The 15634-nt window shown below is 35.2% G+C and overlaps 2 long non-coding RNA genes across 3 annotated transcripts; one reads left to right on the top strand and one right to left on the bottom strand.

Annotated features, from left to right (window-relative positions):
- Positions 1-1343: 1343 nt before the first annotated feature.
- Positions 1344-3279, bottom strand: LOC108504468. Its single transcript, XR_001877120.1, has 3 exons — positions 3199-3279; positions 3001-3103; positions 1344-1693 (listed from the first exon to the last, which is right to left on the bottom strand). It is a non-coding gene; the product is annotated as an uncharacterized LOC108504468 (long non-coding RNA).
- Positions 3280-4158: 879 nt separating this feature from the next.
- On the top strand, positions 4159-14018 carry LOC108504466. 2 transcript variants are annotated; one of them, XR_001877119.1, is made up of 3 exons: positions 4159-4220; positions 11844-12041; positions 13803-14018. It is a non-coding gene; the product is annotated as an uncharacterized LOC108504466 (long non-coding RNA). The 2 variants fall into 2 exon arrangements; XR_001877118.1 differs by having other exon boundaries at positions 13191-14018.
- Positions 14019-15634: the final 1616 nt, after the last annotated feature.

Here is a 15634-nt window from a genome sequence, read left to right as displayed (position 1 = left end):
GCTGTCACAAGCATTTGGTAGCCATTTTAAAATTTTTATTTCTCATATAGTCTAGGTGACCTATAATTAGCATCACTGTAAGCATTTTTATTTGGGGAAAGGGAAAGAGTAGTCTCTTTTATCCTTCTGTAACCAATATGGTTGAGGTTTTTTGCCTATAAATAGCTCTTCTCTGTCCCTCCTTTTACACAAAACACAAACAATTATCTCTTGACACTTAAAAATAAGGAACAATGTATAACATATAAAAATTAAATGTGGTATTTTATTCTTAAATAACTCTGGCTAGTTTCATACAATCTGGGTAATTATATTATTTAGGAGAATAAAGTGTGTGTAGTATATATAAAAACGAAGATAAGTTATACATTTTTCCTGCATGTTGCCTGTATGTTGGGCTTTTTTAATTAGGGATCTGAGAAATCTGTAAGTTGAATCCAAGAGGCATGACAACTATTATATTTCCACATGGAATCCATCTGTTCCTGAATGTTAACTGCATGTTTGTAGTCTTCTCAGCCTCTTTACTGAAACCAAATTTACCACAAATATCTGCTCTAAATTTAGAGCATCATTTACATTAAGGCACCATTAGCCTGATTTGGCAATGCTGTATAACTAAGAAATAGAATATTAGGAAATTTTTTTAACATTCTCATATTATTACAAAAGGAAGCAAAACTTGTCAATGCTCAAATTCTTATCTATAGATACTTTTACAAGAGAAAACTTATTATACATATATATTAACTTTACATCAAGAGGTAGGAAACTTTGCTATGTTACTCACACTTCAGATTTTTTTTCTCTATTTGATGCCATTTGTGAATCCCATTATAACAACAGAGTAATTACAATGTGAACATATATAACTGTACGCAAAAATAGACGACATTTGGAATTTTTTTGCAGGTCACACTTAGAACATAAGTATTTAAGAAATATCAAAAAACTAGCAAGAGCATTCCTTCCACCCTCGTCTCTCTGAAGAAAAAGGTTTAACCATTTTAATAAGGCATTTATATTTAGATAAAACATTTTTTGTCATTTCAAGAAGCCATTCCATTTAAATTGCAGTACATACTAAAAGTCCTAAATATAACTGAGCAGCATTTATTTTTTCTGTGCATTGAAAAATCTATATTATTCCTAGATAACTAAATTTCTTCTCTTAATTTCAGAGCAATATTTAATATTAAAAATATAAAACCTATAATTATATAATACAGCTAGAAATTAAAATCTATTCTTTTAAAAGGCAATACATATTAATTAAAGAAAACCTCAGAAGAATCTCTCAGGGTTGACTTTCTTAATCACAGCTTCTAATTTTCTAGGGTTCATTATTTTCTTTGATTTCTTTTTTTTTCTTTCTTCTTGGAAAAACAGTGTATTTAACCCCAGCCTTTTGAGGTCATTTCACAAAAACAGTCATTCTCACCATCATCTGTCCAGGTAAAGTAGGCATTTTTTCTACTGGTATGTCTGTCTGCGTTGACTGAGCATGATTACAGATTTGATTCAATAGATGCTTGGTAGAGGAGCTTTTCCCAATCTCTGGCTCAGCTAACCATTGCTTCATAACCTTCAATTCTTTCATGCTGGTTTTGAAATTAGCTGACATATTTAACATAGTTTCATCTTCAAAAGCATTCATCTCCAGAGCTGAGATTGATCTTTTAATCAAACTTGTCTGTTAAAAAAAGGAAAACTTAATTTATTTAGATGTTCATTTGAAATAAGATTTATATACCACACTTCCTTAGTTTTAGTGGACTGGATTTTATTTTATATAAAATTGTAAAGAAAAAAAAAGAGTGACATAGGGACTACGTTGATTAAAAAAAATTTGTATTTAATGGGAAAAAAGATCTGCATATCTCAGGATATCTGTCAAAGCAAAGGGATGTGAAAAATTAATTCAAAGTTATTTGAAGCTCATAAAGGGCTGAAATCAGTCTTCCCTAAAAATTATTACAAGAAATTTAAATTAAATAACCCCAGACCTTGTAGGGAAGTTAAATTTTAAAATAAAAAAAGTATGCAACTGATGGTGACATTTACAGAAAAAATAAACTGAGGGATATTCATGAACCCAGAAGAAAAGACAAGAGGACTCTGTACAATGTTTACAAGTATAATTGTATTATATGGAAACATAGTTAATATCTGACTGTAATTATGCACTCTTATATTTTGTGTCCCCATCCCAGAATCACCTGATGAAATCAAAACCTAAAGAATAACTGTTAACCTCTGGTGTTTAATTGTTATTAATTATTAAGCAAATATTTTTTGCAATAACAAATTATTGTTTCTCAGATGTTTTGTGAATTCCAGTTCACTAACCTGCACTATAAACTAGGCATAACACATCTTTGTCAAATAAATTAAAACACAATTTCATGTCCACTGCCTGAAATGTACAGAGGGAAACACTTGTTACTAAATTAAAATAAATGAAAAAATAAATGAAGTATTGAATAATTTTTAATTAGACTCTGACAGAGTACGGGAAACTGAAAGGTCCTTGATTTAAAGTAAGCACCACTTAGCAACAACTAGAACGTCAATGCTCAATATCATATATTCAGGTATCCATATAGGTATGTAAATTAGAACACATATTAAATGGAACATTTGATTTTTCTCAACACATTGGAATATGGCAACACTGACATCTACTGGTGTTAGTCAGGTTTTGGGGAGCTTTTCTGCAAACAATCATGAAGTTTCTTGTGCATTCATGGAATTAAAGAGTGTTACTTCTGTTAGTTGCAATTCTACTGTCAGAGTAGACTGCTAAAGTGGACTTCATTCTCATTTCTGCTAATTGCAATGTATTTCCATTTAAAAACCTATTTAAATTTTCAGAATACTGAATAAGTGGCAGTGGGTGTCTCAGCATAACTGAGAACCAGCCATTTGATTTAACAAACAAAATGCCTTCTTGAAGTACATTTGGTCATTAAAAAGGAATCCTTAAAATGCAGCACTTACTCATAAGTTGTAGTTCTTACACAGAGAAAAAGATTGCAGATCTGGGAGTAGTTCTTGAACTCTTTTTAGGTTTCATTCTTCAAATGGAAGCTTTGATCTATTTCTTAAAGAGAAGAAAAGTAAGAACTGAAATCCAAACTTCTGACAAGCATTTGACCTTCCTAGTTTTTCTTTATATCGAAACAGTTTGTTTTGTACTGGATTTTTGTGGCAAGATTTTGGTAGTGGGGCAGCTACAGGGTGGCTTCTCTGAGAGGTTGCTGGAAGCTTCCTCCATGTCTGACAGAGCTAATGCCAAACAGCTCCAAGATGGACCTTGCACCGGACAAGGGTGAGCTCATCAGCAATAGTGTGAGCACCTCTGGGATAATATGTTTCAGAAGAGGGGAAAAAAGCTGAGCAGGAGCAACTGAAGACAGCGAAGAAATATGTGACAGAAACAGCTGCAGAAACTGCAGACACTGAGTTTGGTGAAGAAGAAGAAGGGGGAGGAAGTGCTCCAGGTGACAGAGCTGAGATTCCCCTGCAGCCCATGGAGGTCCACAGAGGAGCAGTGACCCACCTGCAGCCTGTGGAGGAGCCCCACACCAGAGCAGGTGGGTGCCCAAAGGAGGCTGTGACCCTGTGGGAAGCTTGTGCTGTACTAGGTTTTCAGCAAGACCTGTAGACCTGCAGAGAGGGGTCCAAACTGGAGCAGGTTTGCTGGCAGAACTTGTGATCCATGGGGGACCCACACTGGAGCAGTACATGAAGAATTGTAGCCTGTGGGGTGGACTCCCTTTGGAGAAGTTCATGGAGGATTATTTCCTGTGGGAGGGACCCCACACTGGAGCCGGGGAAGAGTGTGAGGAGTCTTCTCACCGAGGAGGAAAGAGCAGCGGAGGTAACACATGTAATGAACTCAATCCCATGTTCCCTTGTACCACTGGAGTGGAAGAGGTAGCGAATTCTGGAGTAAAATCTTCGGAAGGAGAGAGGAGTGGGGGGAAAGTGTTTTAAGATTTGATTTTATTTCTTATTTTCCTACTCTGATTTGATTGGTAATAATGTATTTTCTTTTCTTCCAAGTCAAGTCTGTTTTGCCTGTGATGGTAATTGGTGAGTGATCTCTCCCTGTTTTTATCTCAACCCATGAGCCTTTCACTATATTTTCTCTCCCCCGACCAGCTGAGGAGGGGACTGATGAAACAGCTTTGATGGGCACCAGAAGTCCAGCCAGGGTAAGTCCACCACAGGTGGTTCTGACTCTTCAAGGTGGGTGCCTGCATAAAAGGAATGTCAAATGAAGCTATACAACATGCAAAAAGGTATAAAACAATCAAAATATTTCTTATCATTTGGTGGTTAAAAGTGTTTTAAGGCAACAATGTAAAAAGAGCTGTCCCTCTCTAGGGCACTTCTGTCACAAATCATTTTCAATTCAATGAGTTTATATTAAATAATCAACTGTGAGTTAATGCAAAACATCAGACTTTTCATTTCTGGAAGAGGGAAGCAACATGGAGTAAAGCTCCAAGTAATAATAATACTGATTTAATAATATTGTTTCCATCTGCTGGTAAAAAAGTGTAAAATCAGAATGTCTTGGGGAGATACAGGCATTCCTGTATGAAGGACCTTAACAAACATAACATGAAGCTACAAATCTCATTAAAATTTTTGCAGGATATCTGTGAGGAAGAGGTTTGAGAATCCACATATAACCTTCATAAAAATATATTTAGCTTAATACTTGTTTTCATGGCTAAAAAAAATAGCTTTTTTAACCCACAGATTGATGCTTGCAGAGCATGCCAAGATTAAACAGGAGTGCAAAACAAGGCACCTTTGCTATCTGATTAAATAAATTTAATACAGGCAATCTCAGGAGAGAGTTGTACCTGACCTTGGGAAGTTTACATCCTGATAAAATGATGCATCCTGCTCTGCAAGACATTTTTTTTGCAGATGTGAATGAAAAGTTATATATATTTTTAAGCCTGTGGATATTTTTCATAGTGAAGGCAAGACTTTAAAGCAAGAAAATTATTGCTTTCTTGATCTGATTTACCACAAAATCCTACCACTGGAGGCGTCTTTGGACTTTGTTATAGTCAAACAAGATTCTTTCACAGAAGAACTCAGAATTAGAGAAAAAAAAATCTATCGCTATTTAAATGGTTAAAGTAATTTCAATTTCACCATCCACTACACAGAAACCATGCATACCCCCAGACAGAAAATTTGCATTTGTGAAATTAGCTAAATGAAGGGAATTGGTCAGTTATGAAAGGTGAACAGCTTAAACGGACCTAAATTAGTGTCAGGTAAACGATATCTTCAACCTTCAAGGCTCACACAAGGTAACCAGTTTTAAAAATGAGAACTAGGTGATTGTAGATGGTGCCACTAGATGGCAGTCCTCCAAAGAATTTAGTTCTCCTGATTTCGGGGATTAAATGAATTCAGCAAAGAATTTTAGTACAGGCTTCTTTTGAAACTTTAATTCTCTTCCTATCTGGGGAATGTAGCTCTAAATCTAAAACTTTCCTCCCAAAAATTTCTAATCATTCATAAAGCTCAAGCACCCTCAATTTCCTGAACCTGTTGGCTACTTCTTGAAAATCAGATTCTCAGCTTCAAATCCTGTCCTCCCCTAGCTTCTGCAATTCAACTCCTCTAGATCCACTCCCAAGTAACTCTTTCAACTTCCCGGGTATTTCAAGGGGTTCTGTCCTTTACTTTCTTCTCATTTTCCTCTACCCAATGTCTAGTAACTTTATAGTCAAAGACACATACAGGTTCCTTCTCTATGGTAATGAATAGGAGCGTGATTCACCACTCTGTTCTGCACCAACAGAAATATCAGATGATCTTTCTCTTAGGGATGTCAAGCTTCCAGTTCTAGCTCAGTAAGGCTGAAAGGTAAGGTTCTAGTGAGTCTTGGCCTTTTCAACCTTCATGACCTCTCCACTACTTTCTTTCTTCATTCACTATGGCTAGCACAGACTCAGAACACAGGTGATATTCATAACATTCTAAAATTAAATGCTTTTTCTAATTTCTCTACAAAACTAATGTCTGATATCTAATTTCATATCTTGCTTGCTGCACCATCAGTTTCTTAACCTAGACAAGCATCATCTTGTTCTGTTCACAGTCATTCAAACTGCTACTGCAAAGACCATAGTTACTTCCTTGGAACACTATCCTATCCTTTGAAGTAACAAAAAAAGAAAAGCTCATTCAAATACAAGATGCTCCTCTGCTTTAAAAGCCTTCACAGCCTTTCCTTTTTTGTCATCTCCAAAGCAGTAAAACAATAAGTTCTACTTTTGTGACTTCTAACTCAGTCACTGACTTCCTACGTTCAGGGGGGTTCCTTTCTGAACACCTTTTTGCCACCCTTACACAGCCTCTCACACTCCTGAGAGCCACTGATTTATTGTCTCAGAATTTCCTTAAATTCTCTCCCACCATCTCCTGCAACATAGTTAATGGCTGGGTTTCTGGTATGCTGAGACCTCTGCTTAAATGCTGATTAGTATCCTTATTCTCATTGAGTCCTTATATTCTCTGTATGTATCTGTATGTATCTGTTCAACAGACAGAAGTGCTGCTGAATCAAAAGCAAATACTCCAACAAAGACCATGAGTCATATTCATGTGCTACCCAAATTGCTGACCAAAGCAGAAGTTCACAAAAACCAAAGGGAAACATCAGGGCCTAATCCTGTACCCTGAAATAATGCCATCCTTGATGCTTAGGACAATACTGACTACATCAAAAGAATTCAATTACTAAAAACTTTCATAAAGCAATTTATTGATTCATATTTTAAGAGCAGAGAGAAGCATCATTATTAGCCTGACCTTCTAAATAATACAGACAATAAAATTTCATCAGTATTCCTGCACCAAGCTCACGATTGGCTGCATGAAACCCAGGTAACACCTCAGAAAGAAATCTAGTCTTGATTTGAAGGCAGTAAATAATGGATAATTTCAGAATCTGCTACTTTCATCGCTATACATTGAAATCTTACAGCTAGTCTCAATTTGTCTAGACTGAAATCTCAACTATTAGGTCTGTTACGTTTTCATTTAGCAAATCCTCTTGCATCAGAAACTGTACCATACAGGAAACATATTCAGATCAACTCTCTCTCTCTCTCTCTCTCTCTCTCTCTCTCTCTTATAAAACCTACATAATGATAAGTCTTAATACAGAACTGGTAGTAAAGAAAAAGAGAGAACACATACAGGAATTGACCCTTCTGCTTGCTCCCTTGTAACTTTATTTGAAACACTCTGTTAGTAAATTAAGTGCACAACATTCCTAAAAATATTCATATGGAAGAAAAATCACATATTTAGCCAACGAAATCTACTGACCCTCTCTGGAACTTTTCAGGGGCTGCAGGCAGATATTTCTTTTCATTTCAAATCCAGAACATGGAGCCCTCTTCTAAGGGTGGATGCATCCATTCTTTCAAGGAGGGGCAAGGTGCTTTTTTTTTTCTTTTAAGAGTAAAAAGCAGAGATGTCATTTCCACCTTTTTTTTTGTTAATACATTATTGAAGCACAGAACCAGTAAATGAGAATTCATTGCTTATCTGAGGATTCAAACCTCACTTACCATTAGATTATTTGAGCATTCTGGGTACAGGAAGTTGTGTTGCTGAGCAGAAAAGAATGCAAAAGTCATGCAGACAAGAAAGACAACAAGTGCTGACATGACCATCTCAGTTATTAGAGCACTTACCTGGAACAGAATAGCTCTGTATAATATTTCTAATCCCAAAACTTCTTTTCTATATTATTGCTAATGTCTTACTTCCTTTATTTTAAGGTAAACATGTTTAATTTATAGTTCAGAGAGTATTACACAGACATCTTCTGCTGCTTATCTTTCAAGAATGTAAAGCTCCTTTCAGAGTTACTGCTGCTTTTCAGGATACAATCTCCCCTCCTACAAAGTATGACCCTAATTCCCTATTCTTATCCTTATGACCTTGCATTTGGCTGCACTAAAATGCATTTTTTTCAAGTGAACCCAAGTTAACAAGCTACACAAATTGCCTTGTAAAACTGACCAAGCCTTATCCTTATTTACCACTCTACCATTCTTTAGTCACTATGGACTTTAGAAGCAATAATTTGGTATTTCTAGAGCTGATGATACTCAGAAACTAGAAGTAGCAAACTGCCAGTCTGAAAAACCATTAGAAATAACTTGAGAGTATTAAGGCTCCAATTCTGGATTTTTTTGTATCATTATAGAAACTAGAAAGACACAAAAAAGCAAAGTAATAAGTAGTGAAAAATAATATGCTTCATATTAATTAATATCCACAATATTTATTGCAAAACAAATAAAAAATTTAAAAACCCCAAATATTTGGGAATTCACTACAATCAAATGTAACAACTGGTAATATAGCAACACGATAAAACTGAGTAGGCCTATTCCACAATTAATTTACACATCCTTACTACTACTTGTAGAACAAATTTTTTGACAGATCTCTACTTACCTGCTGTGTCAGCCTCAGAAAAATTAACTATAATGCATTTTCTTCTTCTTCGGCTCCTCATTTATTAAGCATCCTGCAATTATCACATAACTACCTACTACATATGCAATGAATACTTTTAACTACAAGTTTTTCTAGGTCTCAGTTATGTATGTGTTTCCTTTTGTGCATGTGTTCAGCTCAACAGAACTACACTCAATTGCTTAAAGTTATGCTTGTTCCTAAGTGTCTGTAGAGTCAAGATTGAGGTAAGACTCTGTGTGTGATAAAGGGCCGGTGGGTGTGTACTTTAAACCTTTTACTATTGCAGAATTTTACATCTACAGAAAACTTACTGTATTTGCTTAGTATTTCTTGTTATTTCAATGGGATTTCTCATGTGAGTAGAATATATTTATAACCTAAATTGCAGCATAGAACCTAAAAAATGTCTACAAAATGCAATTTATTTTTAAAAACATACAATACTTTTTACATTCTAAGCAAGAAACAAGTCTTTTAGTAGCCTTGTTCTAATTATTTTAAAATACATCCACCAAATAAAAGCATTTTTTCAAATCTTTTTCTTTTCCATTTCTTTAAAATTACAAAATCCTGAAACATCATAAAAGTTATTTCTCAACACGTAATACTGTACGTTACAAAAGAAATTAAATCATAGTAAGTCTGAAAATAAGTAAGTTCATAACTTTTCCTTTCAGCTTGCTCTTTCAAATTAGTATATTGGTTCTTCCTCCTTATGGTCCATGTCTCTCTGCACCTAATATAAAAGCCTCTAAAAATGAAAATAAAGAAATCAAGAATCTTCATCTCTATTCTCTAGATTCCAAAATACATAATTTATCCAATACTACATCATGACATTCATCAGACCATAGGATGTAAACTGCAGACATAAATACTTGGCACAAGGTGACTAGTAATTTCTACTAAAATTATTTAGAAAAGAAAAACAGGTAAAGCTAAATTGTTGGTAATAATTTTAAAATAAAAAAAAAAGCAGGAGTCACAGTTTTCCTCTTGCAACTTAAGTAGATCTTTCCTTTGTTGCACTGAAAACTGAAACCGAGCAATGCAGAGTTTCCATCTTAAATTGGGTATATGAATAAATGTTGTGTAAAAATGTTACACATATACTAATATTAAAATTCTCTCTCAGCAGAGAGTATCTGTAAATACCCTTAAAACTTTGAATTAGTTTTATGACATGCTGTCACTTGAACATCTTCCTAGCTTTTCAATTCAGCTGTTGATCTTAGAGGAAACATGAGGTCTTTGGCTATCTTTGAAAAGTTAATAACTACAAAATTCTACCATTTAACTCTCCAATCTATGTTGTACTGAAGGTGATGAAAGTCTATTGACTTCCACAGGCCACAGATCAAATTCTAAACACAGTCCCTGGCTACTGTATGAACCCTACAAAGTTAATAAATGTCTAACATGCAGAGAGTTACAATGTGAGGGGCAGTGTACGGAAAATGTCTGAGACGTAAAAAACAAAAATCAGAAATGACTCTGCAAATATAGGTTACTTTAATTAAAGTTTGTAAGTACCTTCATATTTTTAGGAGAATGAAATGAAAATGGTAGAAATTCCACTTTGAAATTACACTAAACAGTTTTCAGGATTAACTATTTCGTCCCAGGTTCTTCTGGGACAACGACACTTTCAACAACTTGATTTTTTGTTATAAAGACCTATGCCTTATGTTATAAACAGATATTATAAAAGGGAAATCATCAAGAATTACAAAACTGTGTAAAGAAAAACATAAGATTGATTTATCATGCAATACATGTTCACATTAAAAAATATTTCATATTTGCTTACATTTTTTGGAAAAAAAGAAGACTGAAAAAAAAGTAAAAGTCACACTTGTAAAATCAGCATAATAGAACTTTGACTCACAATCGAAAAATGATCTGAAGCATTTATCAGAATATCTCCACTACATTAATATAGTTTGAGTCCAGAGGCTTATAGGCACGTGACAACCTCACAGAAAATAGCGTCAATAAATCTCTTTATTTTAGTTAAAATTACTCAAAATAATTTTTTCAAGTCATACAATTTTAATGTATAGAAAAGAGCCTAGTTACTTTATGCTTCAATGAGATAGTTTCACAGATCTTACAGTCCGAAGTCTCTACTGAAATCAGTGGCTTTTTTGCGTCAATGAGAACAGGATTGAGGTTATGAATAAAATGTGAAAGTTAAACATATGAATGAAATATCCAGTTTGAAAAGCAGCTCAATTACACAATATATAAGATTGATTAGGATTTGAGGCATGCTTACAGCAATCCCATTTGACGCAAAGGATTTTTTTAACTAATTGAATAGTTTTACAACATGAATAGAAACAAGTAGTTGTTCCAGATTGTGAAATCAGAGATCAGTGCTTTAATAAGAAAATCATATTAATTTAAAATTAGAAAGAAATATTTCACACTGCTTTTTTAACTCAATAGGAAGTATATAATCTTCATAAATGTTTACAGAAGTTTAGGATGCTGTAATACAATTCATTTTCTCTACAATGCAATTACCACACAACCAAAATAAAACAAAAATAGATGACAAACAGTTTAACTTTGAACTTACAATGATTTCCAGAAATGATGGCTGGCAAAACAATTTTAAAATTTCCAGGAACTTTTTCTGTAAGTTTTATCATTTACTTTAAATAAATAAAACAAATTCGAATGTTATTTTAATTACATTACCAGTACTGCTCTTGTGTAGAAGTTATCATTTCATTGAATGAACTAAATGAATGCTTTATCAATGTACACTGAAATATTTAGGGCATGCTGCAGGTAAAGGTGAATGTTTTTACGGCACACACTCTCCTAAAATAGACTATTTATCATTCTTTGAAAAGGGGACATAAAAAAACAATACTATGTGTGTGGCCTACATTACCTTCACTTAATGCACTAAATACAGGTTTTTTAGAAAATTGTGCAGTTTCTGCACCATTGATAATCTGACAGTAAGTATTTATTGAGGGTAAAACACTCATTGTCTGTTGACACTATTTGTTTTAATATATAATCTTGCTAACCAAATGATCTTTAAGCAATGCAGATAAGCAATGGCATGCAAAGGGTCACTTAAATGCCAATTTGACTGTTTCATAAACTTAAGCATTCTTTTCCCATGACTATTCTCAGCTACTTAATTGAAAGTATTATCCATTTACAAACTTAAGGCCTGCCATAAAAAGGCTCTCTTCTGTATCCAATAGACCTTTCAGAACCCTAAGAACAACAAAATCTAATCAATAAAGCTTCTCTTTTCTTTTCCTCTTTTCTTATAGGGAAGTGAAGAACTAACCTATAGTACATCTAAACAAAGCTATCTGTAAAGATCTTATTAGCAGTGAAGACCATAAAACTGAAGAGTCTGACTTGGCGTGGAATGGACAGGATCAGTTAAGTTAGGACATGGTCTGTACTACTTTTGCAGTCTGCACTCCTACTACAGAATGGCAGATACAACCTACGACAAGAGCAAGGTAATAAGCAGTTGTCCTTAAATTATAGCTCTACATGTAAAATCTCCTGAATTTCAGACAAGCACTGACTGTAATACAAATTCAAGTTAATGAATTTTTAATACATCTTCTCTATTTAAAGATGATGACTTACAGCTGGCATTGCTTATATTAAATTTGTGGTATTTTCCATTGTTTGTTTTTAATTATTTTGATTAGATTATGCTTGGAATTGTATAGACAAATTCAACCCCACATAAGCAACTTCAGTTTCTGATGCAGCCAGGAGAAGTTTCATCTACATATAACACGACTGAATAGGCTCTTTGTATTTTAAAAACCATATCAGAACTATTTCAAGGACTTAAACAGAAAGTTAAAGCTAGAGGTACCAAACTAAACCTGATAATTTAGATTTGGAATTGTAAGTGTTCACATCCAGATTTGGGTGGATGGCATTATTTCTTCTCCAAACTCGGCTATCACGCTATGCACCAATAACTTAATATATTTTCAGTAAATTTATCATAATAATGAAATAAGATTCAAAAATTACTTGATATTTGAGGCCTGAGGAGCCAAAGATTGTTGCAAGTGATGTTCTTCTTGTAGCTCTTTCTGAACTTCATCTTGTTTAATTTTTTTATAGTACTTTTCCTTCTACCTGTAGCACATCCCAGGATGGAGCCTAAAATGTTTATGAACAACTGATAAATACAGTATTACAAACTGTTAAGTTACAAAGATATTTTCACACCCTCTCTGGAGAAGTACAAGGAGCAACGGCACGTAAGCAGCTCTGACTATCAGAAGAACACAGTTCAATTAAACTACAGCAGTTTAGACCTGCTGTCACTACGCATATGACAGCAGTGCCTACAGCTTATCAGTATAAGGAATAAGCAGAAAACTGTGATAAAACAAAATTTCCAGTGTGCCCTATCTAAATTATTTCTCTGAATAGTGTATAAGATGAATGTATTTCAATCTATTACAAAGATATAATCAAACACGCATCAAAATCATATTAGTATGTAAAACTAATAAAGTAAGAAGAGCACGAACACATATACAATTTGTACTGTATTTTTAAGCAAATTCAAGCATATGTATAGTTTAAAATATTATATTTTTAGGAAGCTTCCTCAAGGTTATGTTTTTTAAATACAGGAACTTCTGCAGGAGTACAGATGTAAGGAATTCCTACTGTTTCCACCCACAGCTGCTCATTCCTATTTATTAGTTGTGCTTAGTTGCTCCAAAAATTGTTTTTTTCACACTGTGAAATAAATCAAATAACTGATCCATGTTGAAAAAATCGTACTAAAAAAAAAGATGTGGAGGTGTCCTAATCGTAGAGGCTGGGACCAGTTTATCACTATGTGGGTATAATCAAAACTGTATTCTACACTCTCCATGTAATTTCTGAAGTACTGTTAATAATGGATAATTTGCAGTAGCTGCCCAGGGCACACCTGACACCTCAGGCTACAAGGTGGGTGTTAAAGAACTCTGGGAAGAGTGTTTCTTAGTCTTCACACCAATGACTCAGCTGTGATAACTCCCCTCTGGGGAGGAATTAGCACCTTTACACCCAGCCTGAGGGGTCATCTCTGCTAATGGGCCATACTGGACTGGCATAATAGGCAGTTCCAACAACTTAGACCATCAAGGACTCCAAAAATATCCCATGACTCACAGAGTTAAATAACCCTGGGGGAGGTACTGGACATTCCCAGCTGAACCTGAGCACATATAATCTTGGGGTTTTGGGATTTCTAGTCCACTTGTCAGATCCAGAGGACGACCAGAACTTCAACAGGACTGCAACAGTCACTCTCGACAAGACTATGATCATCACTTCAAAAGAACTGCAATCATCATCCAGACCATTTCCTTTTACTTTGCCTCCAGGGGGACCACATGGTGGTCAGCACAGGGGTGGATGAACACCACTGTGTTCTTGTCCCGGGGTGCGGGGTTATACATCCGTCTTTGTGGGTTAAAACCAGTTTTCCCTATATCATTGCATTTATTGTAATTGTTTTTTTTAGTAAATTGTAAGTCTGACTTGTAATCTCTTGAGTTGGGTGCATTTTGTCCGTCAGTTTACTTTAAAACCAGCACAAGAGGAAAGATAGAAATTAATCTAAGATCTGTGATTCTCTTTGTAGAGTGCCCCCACATAGAATTTTTGTCTGGGACAGCTCACTATAATCCAGTAGCAAGAGCAAGCAGCAAGGAAAAGGAACTACTGAAGCCATCATTGCTGCCAAAATGTCTGCATCTGTTACATGAAACTGAGCTTCAGAATCTATACCCTTGTACTGCTTTTTCCATACTGTGATGACTTGCAGAGGTCCGTTCCAACCTTAACCATTCCACAATTCTGTTTCCTGCAAACTGTTAAACATCTTTAAAACAGACTAGTAGTGCCATCAATAGAAAGGATTCTTCTGAATTCCACTTAAAAGCCTGTGTATGTAACACAACAAATCAGGTTCAAGAAAATAAACAAGTATAATCATAGCATAAGAAAGACAGGCAAAACCAGAACAACACAGTGGGGAAAATTAATTTTAAAGTGCTTTGTCTTGAAAAAAATGTCTATCTCAATATGAAAATTAGGTCCACTTTTGGGCCCAAGTCTTCCTGCTACACCAGGGTAATTAATTCTACAAGTCTGGTCAGGCTGGCTACCTTAGTTTATAAAAACCCAAAGAACACAATTATTGTGAGTGAATGCCTTTCTAATTTAGTTTTCAGTCACATATCTTTTTAAATGAATCATAAAGAACTTTACCCTTCTTTGTCTATTCATAAGCTTTATTTATCCCAGAACATAACTGGGCACAATGTTTATGTTTATTTATAACTTCAGCAGTATTTAAATTTTTAGAAGAAATCATTTCAGGAAAAAACGAGAGAAGTTTTTAGCTCATAAACAAGTGCATAAACCACCAAGTAAAAGATAACTGAGAACTGTCATCATCATCATGGCTAGGCTTCGCGAACGAAGATTTGGGAAGGGCTCTACCCACATTTGCTGCAAGCACATTCGTGGCTGAAAAGGCCAATGCGAGATAGACAAGTCCGGTTGCAAAAGGCACAGAAGAAAGAGTCCTTAGGTGGTATCGACTAGACACGGTTCTTTCTGCATTGTCTTTTCTCCTTGAGAGTGATCCTGCGTGCGTTCTCAAAAGAAGCAGCACCATTAGAGATAGTGTGTCTCCCGGCCTCCCAATTGGAGGACAGACCAATAATGATGTATGGCCAAGGCTGAGATGTTGTTTCAGGGAGTCCTTGTATCTCTTCTTCGGGGCTCCTCTCTTGCGGCAGCCAGTGGCAAGTTCACCATAGAGCAAGATCTTAAGGAGGCGGTGGTCCTTCATCCTGGAGACGTGTCCTGCCTAACGCAGCTGTGTTCTCAGCAACATGGCCTCAATACTCGTAAATGCTGCTTGTTCTAGAACAGATGTATTAGTCACATCATCTGACCAGTGAATGTTTAGGATTGTACGGAGACAGTGTTGATGGAAGCATTCTAGGAGACACAGGTGGTGGCGGTAGATGACCCATGATTCAGATCCGTATAAGAGAGTAGACAGCACTAT

Source organism: Lepidothrix coronata, unplaced genomic scaffold (assembly GCF_001604755.1).
Source record: "Lepidothrix coronata isolate B3197 unplaced genomic scaffold, Lepidothrix_coronata-1.0 Scaffold164, whole genome shotgun sequence".
NCBI lineage: Eukaryota > Metazoa > Chordata > Aves > Passeriformes > Pipridae > Lepidothrix > Lepidothrix coronata.
This window is presented reverse-complemented; position numbering and strand designations above follow the sequence as displayed.